Source organism: Scylla paramamosain, chromosome 8 (assembly GCF_035594125.1).
Source record: "Scylla paramamosain isolate STU-SP2022 chromosome 8, ASM3559412v1, whole genome shotgun sequence".
NCBI classification, from domain to species: Eukaryota; Metazoa; Arthropoda; class Malacostraca; order Decapoda; family Portunidae; genus Scylla; species Scylla paramamosain.
Genome location: NC_087158.1, coordinates 7,536,551 through 7,546,097, shown reverse-complemented (window position 1 = coordinate 7,546,097; position 9,547 = coordinate 7,536,551). Strand labels below are relative to the sequence as shown.

General features: G+C 35.3%; 1 long non-coding RNA gene across 1 annotated transcript; it reads left to right on the top strand.

Moving 5' to 3' along the window:
• Window positions 1–425: 425 nt before the first annotated feature.
• On the top strand, window positions 426–9,276 carry LOC135102745 (uncharacterized). Its single transcript, XR_010269760.1, has 2 exons — window positions 426–1,662; window positions 8,744–9,276. It is a non-coding gene; the product is annotated as an uncharacterized LOC135102745 (long non-coding RNA).
• The last annotated feature ends 271 nt before the right edge of the window (window positions 9,277–9,547 follow it).

Here is a 9,547-nt window from a genome sequence, read left to right as displayed (position 1 = left end):
ATGGCAATACTCTGTACTAATGTCAAATGAGAAAATTTTGTATGTTGTTATAAATAGTGTGTTTTCACTCATGTAAATCAGTCTCTCTGAGGATGGCTATTCAGCTGAAACGTTAGAGATTAAAAGAATCCTAACTCCTCCCTGGGTTTTTATCCCCCTTCCTAAACCCAACTACTCTGGGATATATTTCATCTGGTCTTGGTGTCTTGAACTTTCTTAGCCTATCTATCACCTGTTCCACTATCTCCTTAATTATGGTAATATCTTTCAGCTTCTCATTCTCTTCTGCTCTAAAAATCTCACTATCCAGCATTTCCTGCATGTTTTCCTGGGTGAAGACAGTTAAAAAATACTTCTTCAGAATTTTACTAATCTACTCCCCAGAACTAACCAGCAACCTCAATCCTCACCAAATTTGTAGAACAATCAAGCACTTTCATTCATTGATGATACAAAATTCATTTCTTGGATTGGAATTTAGACTATCAGTTGTCAACTGGTTTTAAAGTGAGCCCTAACTTTCATTATGAAATCAGAAGCATCTGAGATCACTGTAGCACAATGGTGATAAGGCAGCATAGTGAAAACTGTGATGACAAAATGATTATGCTTATGAAGTGGTTAGTCTAGAAATAGTTCTGATATAAATTATAAAACTTGTGGCATGCAGTGAAGCAGAATTTATAGAGCAAGGGTGTCAGTTCTTTCCTTCCAAGCACAAAGTTTGTCTCTCATCAGTGGTATTACACATTACCAACAAATAGAAACAAAAGTGTTCAAAATTGTTATTTCTGACTCAAATCACTCCAATATGCCATTCAAAAATGGTGAAAAAAAATTGAAAGAATGTACAGATTTATAAATGCTTATCAAAGCTTTAATTATGCTTTATTCTGTCTCTCAAATCTCTAATATTAGAGTTACTAGTTTTAAAAGATTGGACTCCCAACTTTTTTATACAAGGCCCATGGATCTCATTTGGAGGAAAGTAGAGACAAGGATTTAATATGGTATACATTCACATTTGGAATCATTCCATCACATCTCAACCTCCAGGCTAGATATACAGAAGATGGTATAACTATTAATCATATGACCTTAATCATGTAAGATTAAAATGGAAATTAAAAAAGCTCTTCCCTGACAGGCAGTGAGGTTAAAAAAGCTTTTCTCTGGCAGGTGGTGAGCTACAGCTACCTGGCTGCACCTCAAGGCCAAAGCCACTCCAAAGATGTGGTCTATGGGTCTAGTGCAGCAGCCAAGCCTCCTTCCTCTGGCCACAGCTTCTCTGCCAGATCTCCAACTCTTGGCCAGACACTTTCACTGGAAACTCAGAAATCTGGTCATACAGCAGCTCCTGGCCATGCCTCAGACCATACTCACCTCAGCACTACACCACCTGTTATTACTGCCTTCCAGTCCTCAAAATTATCTCACATTTCCTCTTCCCCATTAGTCCATTCCTCATCATTCTCTGCACCATCACCTTTTTTCTCCTCATCCTTCTCACCTTCTGCTCACTCATCATCTCCCCCACAACCATCACTCCCTCCTGCCTCTCCATTTACTCATCCTGAAGCCATATTTGCCATGCACCAAACTTCTGCCACAGTTCACCCTGCTGATCCCAGCCAATTTATCATCAAGGACTCCACTTTCCAGGTTAGTAAGTATTTGTGATTTCTCTCTCTCTCTCTCTCTCTCTCTCTCTCTCTCTCTCTCTCTCTCTCTCTCTCTCTCTCTCTCTCTCTCTCTCTCTCTCTCTCTCTCTCTCTCTCTCTCTCTCTCTCTCTCTCTCTCTCTCTCTCTCTCTCTCTCTCTCTCTCTCTCTCTCATTAAAAATGGTAATTTAGATTTGGGTCAATCTGTGAAAATACAAATAAGAAACAAATGCAAACACACACAAATGTACAAATTTGATTTTGGCTACCTTCTGTTCATTAAACACTTTAAACACTTAAACACTTAAACACTTTATTATGTTTGTCTGTAGTACATATATAAGCTTAAGGTACAATTAATTGAAAGACAAACAGCCCGTTATGAAGCACAAGCTTTTTGGGCACACTTAATATCTACTTAATACTGAAATGTAAAACAACACTAAACTAAAAATCTAATTGAAGAAAATGTAAAAAAAAAAATATATATAAATAAATAAATAGCAATAACAAAAGATTTAGGGATAAATGGCTTTGCAAGAACAGGAAGGAAAGGAGAAAAATCATAATTATACATGAGAAATAGAGAAAATTGAAGTGGAATCTGATTATAAACAAGCAAATATTTGTTTTGAGAATAATTAAACAAACAGAAATAAATATGTATATATACTAGAGGATATAAACTATTTTAGTTACAGAGGATATGAACTATTTGGTTACAATACCAAGAAACAAAATAATTGATATTGATAAAAATTGATTGAAGTACAAGATGTGTCAGTATTGAGACAATAAATATTCTTTTAGTTTTCTCTTAAAGATATTTACGCTTAATGAATTTTTTATATGTGACAGGGTGCTATTCCATATTTTGGGACCTTTATACATTAGAGAGTGTTGGTAGAGAGTTAAGGTATGATGGGGAATCTGTAGAGAATGCCTGTAGCGTGTGGAGTGGTTATGAGTTAGGTTCAGGGTATTGTTGTTGTTGGAATTTATCAATTTGAACATGTATGATGCAATAGAGAAGTTTGATAAGTCAGAGAGTTGAAGGATTTTCATAGATTTAAAGAGTGGAGGTGTGTGTTGGAGGAAGTCACTATTAGTCATGATTCTAATAATTTTCTTGTGGAGGATGTTTAGATTTTGTAGATGACATGGGTAGGTAGTGGACCAAATTGGATTACAGTAGGTTAAGTGTGGGTATATATGGGCATAATACATGATTTTCATAATTTCCACTGGAACAAAGTTTTTTATTTTCAGCAATAGAGCTATTGATCTAGATAATTTTAGGCAAAGGTTTGATATGTGATATTTAAAGGTAAGATTATTGTCAAATGTGACTCCAAGAAATTTTGTCTTAGAAACTTGCGTGATATCTTTATCTAATGTGGTAAGTCTAGGTAAGGGTTGGTATTTGGTGGTGGTATTTGTAAATAACATGTAGAAAGTTTTAGCTGTGTTAATTGTTAGGCGATTTGCAAGACACCATTCAGAAAAGGCAGATAATTCTAGGTTGGCTCTGTAGATTAGGTCAGTGGGATTATCACCAATCATGTACAAGGTGGAGTCATCAGCAAACTGTATAGTGTTGAAAGCAGTGGAGGCATTGCTGATATCGTTGATATATATCAGGAAAAGAATAGGGCCTAAGATGCTACCTTGTGGCACACCAAGATGTATAGGTTTGATGGTTGATTTAGAGTTACTGTAGGATGTAAAATGAGATCGGCCAGTTAAATATGATTTGAACCAATTTTCCACACAACCGCGAATACCATAGTGACGTAATTTGTCTATTAGAATGTTTGGGTCAACTGTGTCAAAAGCTTTGCTGAAATCAATGAAAATGGATATTATAGACTTATGTTTATTCAAGGCATCGTGTAGGTCAGAGGTAAACACATTTATAGCGTCAAAAGTATTTAGTCCGGGGCGGAAACCAAATTGCCTATTATTTAAGAGTTTTTGTGAATTGAGGTAGTTCATGAGGAAGTTCTTCATAATGATTTCAAATATTTTAGAGAACACTGGTAAAATAGAGATTGGTCGGTAGTTTCAGATATTAGTTTTACTTCCCGATTTATGGATAGGGATAATTTTTGCCAGCTTGAATCTATTAGGGAAAACTCCATCTTTTATTGAATCATTGAATAATTTTGAGAGTGGCTCTGCTAGAAGATTTTTGTTCTCTTTGATTATTTTCACAGGTATTTCATCCGTAGGGCATTTTTTATTTTTTAAGGCAGAAATAGCTTTTACTATGTCATTTCCTGTCACTATGGGAATATTCATGGAATTTAGGAAATTACCTCTGAGATAAGAAATGTGTGAGTTTTGAGCTCTAGGAAGCTGGGAGCTAAGTTGAGGTGCAATTTGTGAAAAATAGGTGTTGAATGCATTTGAAATTTCATGTGGAGTGTGCAGGACTGTGTCATTATAGTGTAGTGTGTGGGAGACCGTCTTGTTATTATTATTAATGTTTTCTATTTCGGTAATTAGTTCCCAAACTTTTTTTGTGTTAAGTCTAAAATTTGCAAACCTTTGTAGGTAATATTCAGATTTTTTGCGTTTTATTAAGTTATTTAGATAATTTCTGTAATGTTTGTAGTGGTCCATTGTAATTGACCCTAGTTTGTATAGTCTGTACAGCTGATATTTATGTTTTGTTGAATTTATTAACCCCTGTGTTAACCAAGGCTTACTCAGTCTTTTGGATGTGATAGTTTTGGTTATTTTGGGGAAGCAGGAATAGTATATTTTATATAATTTATCCAGAAATATGTCGCAGTTTGTGTTTGTGTCACTGCTAGTGAGGTAGAGATTCCAGTCTGTATTTGATAGGGTCTGTGTGAATTTCAACTGATTTACTCTATTTTGTAGCCTAAAATCAACTTTGTGGTGAATATTGCACACTTTATCAGAGACTGGAATATTGATAAACACTGGAAGGTGGTCACTGATAGGAAAGTGGAAAATTCCAGAAGAGACTGGTTCATTGAAGTTTGTCCAGATGTGATCCAATAAAGATGGGGCTGCAGTTGTATTTATGTCTGAAAATCTTGTTGGTCGAGATATATGTGGGAAGTAATTGTTTGATTGCATAGTCATTCATCTCCCTTTCCCCTTGTTTCTCCACCTTTTTATTTTTTGTTTGAGAGAGAGAGAGAGAGAGAGAGAGAGAGAGAGAGAGAGAGAGAGAGAGAGAGAGAGAGAGAGAGAGAGAGAGAGAGAGAGAGAGAGAGAGAGAGAGAGAGAGAGAGAGAGAGAGAGAGAGAGAGAGAGAGAGAGAGAGAGAGAGAGAGAGAGAGAGAGAGAGAGAGAGAAAATTGCCTCAGACCAGGGTATTTCCACTTGTATAGTCTTAAAACAGGCCATAGCCATTTTCTTCCATGTTCTTATTTGCTTCTACACACCTGCCATTATACCGTTCATGTTTCCCAATTTTCATTTTATAACCGTACAAACTGTTGCATCCCCTCTCTATACTTGCTCAAAAATATCTCATATTTTTCTTGCACTACTTTACCTTCAAATTGCTCTTTCCATTTAATTTTTCAATAAAACTTACTAAGCTCTGCAAAGTTTGCCTTAGCATAGTTCTGTCTCCAATTTCTGTATTGTTCTTTCCTGTGCAACGCTGTTTCCTCCTGTAGTACTATCTCTATTGTCACATAATCACTTCTTCCCATTGAACTCAGACAATGTATACTTGGTCTACTTTCTGGGGTTTTCATAAACACTAAATCCAGCTGTGATGGTTCTTCTTCTCTTCTACATCTTATAGGCTCATTCACCCACTGTCTCGTTGTATTCACCATCATGGTTTGCATAAGTTCTTCACTCCATGACCCAACATTTTCTGTTACTTCCATCTCCTCCCAGTTAATTCTTTTAGTGTTGAAGTCACCTACTAAGAGTACTTTGTTACCTTTCCTTATCATTTCCTCCATACTATTTTTTTGTTTCTAGTTGCATACTTTTGAATTTATTAGTCTACCATGCATTAGTTTTTGGTGGTATGTATTTCACAATGATTTTCCTTTTTTCACATCTTTTGATCTTAATCACAACACTCATTGTTTCTACCATTCCATCACCATATTCCACTTCCTCAACAACAATATCCTTTTTTACCAATATCATCACTTCTCTTCCCTTTCCTTTTCTGTCCCTCTTCCATGTACTGTATCCTTCCTTTGCAAATCCCAACTTTATTTCCTCTTCTAGTTTGGTTCCTGTTAAACATACCACATCTGGTTTATTGTTCTTTAAATAGTCTTCAAGTTCCAGTAGGCTGGACACCAAACCATCTACATTAGTATACATAATCTTTAAACTTCTGTTTGGTGGTCTTGTGTGGCATCTTTGTGCCACCATTTCCTCACTTTCATGTCCACAACTTTCCTGTTCTCTATTCACTTTTTGACTTTTAGTTTACTTTTCTATTCTTTGTTCATGTCTCTTTTTATCCATATTTCCTTCAATCCTTTTGCTTTTGCCAATTTTCCTGTTCTTTGCAAGACATGTTCTGCTGCTGTTTGTGACATGATTCTTGTTTTACATTGGCTTTGTTCTATTTTTGTCATACTTTCCGATCCTGTAAACCTCTTCAATTTGTTCGACTCTCCCCTCTCCTTCCTCTGCCACTTCTGCTATAATTTCCTTAGTTCTTTTCACTTCTTTCTCTCTAGCTGTTTTCATGGGTAGGTTCTTTTCCTTGACCCCAAATACCACCATACACATCTTTCTCTGTACTGTGTCTCTCACAAGATTACTTTTTTCCTTTATTATTTTAATCACTTGCTTTTCCATATCCTTGTTGTTTCTGTTGCTGTTGCCTTGTTATGTCCTCCATGTCCACCTTTTGCTGTTCTCTCTCTTTCCAACCTTTGACTTCCTCTGTAACTAACTCTCACTCCTCCAACCCTAACCTCTCTTGCAAAGTTTTCTTTAATTCTTCATTCTCTTTCTTGAGTTTCTTAATCTCTTCACAGTATTTCTTATTTAAGTCCACTATTTTTGTCACCTCTTCTCAGTTCTTTGTTTTCTTTTTCCCTTTCCATCTCTATTATATCACTGGATATCTTTTTTTACATTGTCGCCACCCACTTCTGTTTCTTCCTTCCATGCCTTTATCATCGCTGTTAAGCTTCTTGTATTTTCACATTTTCTTCTTTAGTTATCCACATTCATGTATTTATATGAGCTACATTGAGATCCTCTTCCTTGAAGCCCTCAAAAATACTTGTATGTGTGTGTGTGTGTTAACCTAGTTGATTACACTTATCTAGTTGTGACATACTGTTCCATCATTACAGTGCGTGTGTCAAGGCTGAAGGAAGGACTTGGATAGTGAATGTGATAGTGTGGGTGATTGGGCCACTCAGGAAAAATTATACGATCAATCATACAAAAGTGTGATGCATGCTTCAAGTGCCAATGAAGAGCATTATGATAAGGATATATATATATATATATATATATATATATATATATATATATATATATATATATATATATATATATATATATATATATATATATATATATATATATATATATATATATATATATATATATATATATATATATATATATATATATATATATATATATATATATATATATATATATATATATATATATATATATATATATATATATATATATATATATATATATATATATATATATATATATATATATACACACACACATTGTATAGGTCTTCTTGATAACTTGTTTTGCAGGGAAACTCCAGTTTCCTTCAACTTTATTCTTTCGTCAGTTGCTGTTTTGCCTATTTCTGCAGGCACCTTCAAGCTAAAAAAACAATAAAATACTATGTAAAAGTTGTATATAATTCACATCATATGGCACTACACACAAAAAACAAAACACTACAAGCACCAAGATTATAAACTGGATTGACAGAAAACAATAAGTATCCACACACATCTTGCCTGTATGGCAATGAGAGAGGGACTGAAATAGTTGGGTTCCTACACTATGATAATGGTATTGGAACGGGCCTCCGAAACATTATCTTACAATATGTGATTGACTTGATGTTAAGTTATTATTCAGTACTGGATTTATGTGTGTAATATATATTGCCTCTAATAATTTTGTATCCATATTGGACTCTGTCTTGTGTAGTATTCTGAAATCTTTGTCACAAAAAGGGATGATCATGTTCATGTGAATGGGAACTTATTGCTGAAAATGATGGAACAGCTGGTTGATTATTAGTTCAAGGAGAAATACCTTTATGTTCAGCAATTCTATGTGCAAGGTTATGTCTAGTCTCATAAAGTTTGGTGGCATCCCTACTTCCTTGATGCCATTTTCCTATTGTTCTGTGCCAATAGAATGGAATACATCTACAACAAATAAGAGATAGCATATATCAGCGTTCCCTCACATATTCATGGTTTTGCATATTTGTGGAGTTTTCCCTAACCTAACCTAACTAATGGGGAGTTTTCAGAGTTGCCAGGTGTCACCACCAGCTCAGTCTTTCAGCCCAAAGAGCCCAAATTATTCTTTCAGTTATAAATTACAGTAACCCAAGATATAACGAACACATATGGGGGGAGAGTGGGTCACTTGAGATGAAAATTTGCTATATATGTGTATAGAGAGAGAGAGAGAGAGAGAGAGAGAGAGAGAGAGAGAGAGAGAGAGAGAGAGAGAGAGAGAGAGAGAGAGAGAGAGAGAGAGAGAGAGAGAGAGAGAGAGAGAGAGAGAGAGAGAGAGAGAGAGAGAGAGAGAGAGAGAGGCAGCAGACAGCAGCCTTAAATAGGTTGTTATACCTGAAATTTGGTAAATAGAAGTTCATTATATCAAGGGTTTATTGTACATATCAACTTATTCCCCTTTTATTTTATAGTGCACTGTATTTTTTAATTAAAATATCATGTACTATACATATAATAACTGTTTTTTATTGTCTTAAAGTGAATTGCTTAGTAAATGTGAGATGCATAGTTTAAGGTTTAAACTATAAATATAGGTAGTTCTGATCCTTATAAGGATGGTTTCCCATATTCACAGATTTTAACTATTTGCAGGAGGCTCTGGAATGTAACTCCCACAGATGGCAGGGAAACACTGCATATCTTCCCTCCCACAACAGCGATGCACTTAATGAATTGGGCCAAGATAATTAGTGAAAGCTTTCTGTGTTAAAGAGATGCAGCTAGTGAGCCAATATATATACTGATCGTTCAATTAATCCTTTATGTCATAAAACTTCTCTGAAAAAATCTAGTGAATAATTTTTCCTCTATCACTGCACTGTCCTTGATCTAAATTACATATTAAAACTACACATGATAATGTAATGATCAGTGTGCTTGGCTCACAAACCACATATATATATATGCTTGGCTTTTGTCTCCAAACTCTCCCCCATAGAGAGACTGTATTAACCTGCAGAAATAAAGCTATCATTCAGGGAAACTGGTTTGTTTGCCAAACAAACATTACATTGCTGAATATTCTGTGGCACAAAATGCTTTGTCAGGAATTGTGGCAATGATATTTCAATCCTTGTCTTTGTATCCTACAATTTGTATGCTGAACATAAACCTTATCAACAAGTTTCTTGAGCTTCATATACTTTTATATATATTACACAAAGTCCATGACAACTGAAAAAAAAAACTATGCAAATAATGCAATGTAGCAGTAGCATCAAGGTAACACCAGTCTGCTACTAGTACTGCTGCCATCCACCTTCTGACCTGCTCAGATGAAGCAGAAGCATTGTCCTCTTCAAAAGAATCCTCAGCCACCACACAAGACCGCTCATTGCTATAGTAGTGTTGGGAGTAGAAGTTGGGGTAGTGGACAGGAGGAATGACACTGCCCTC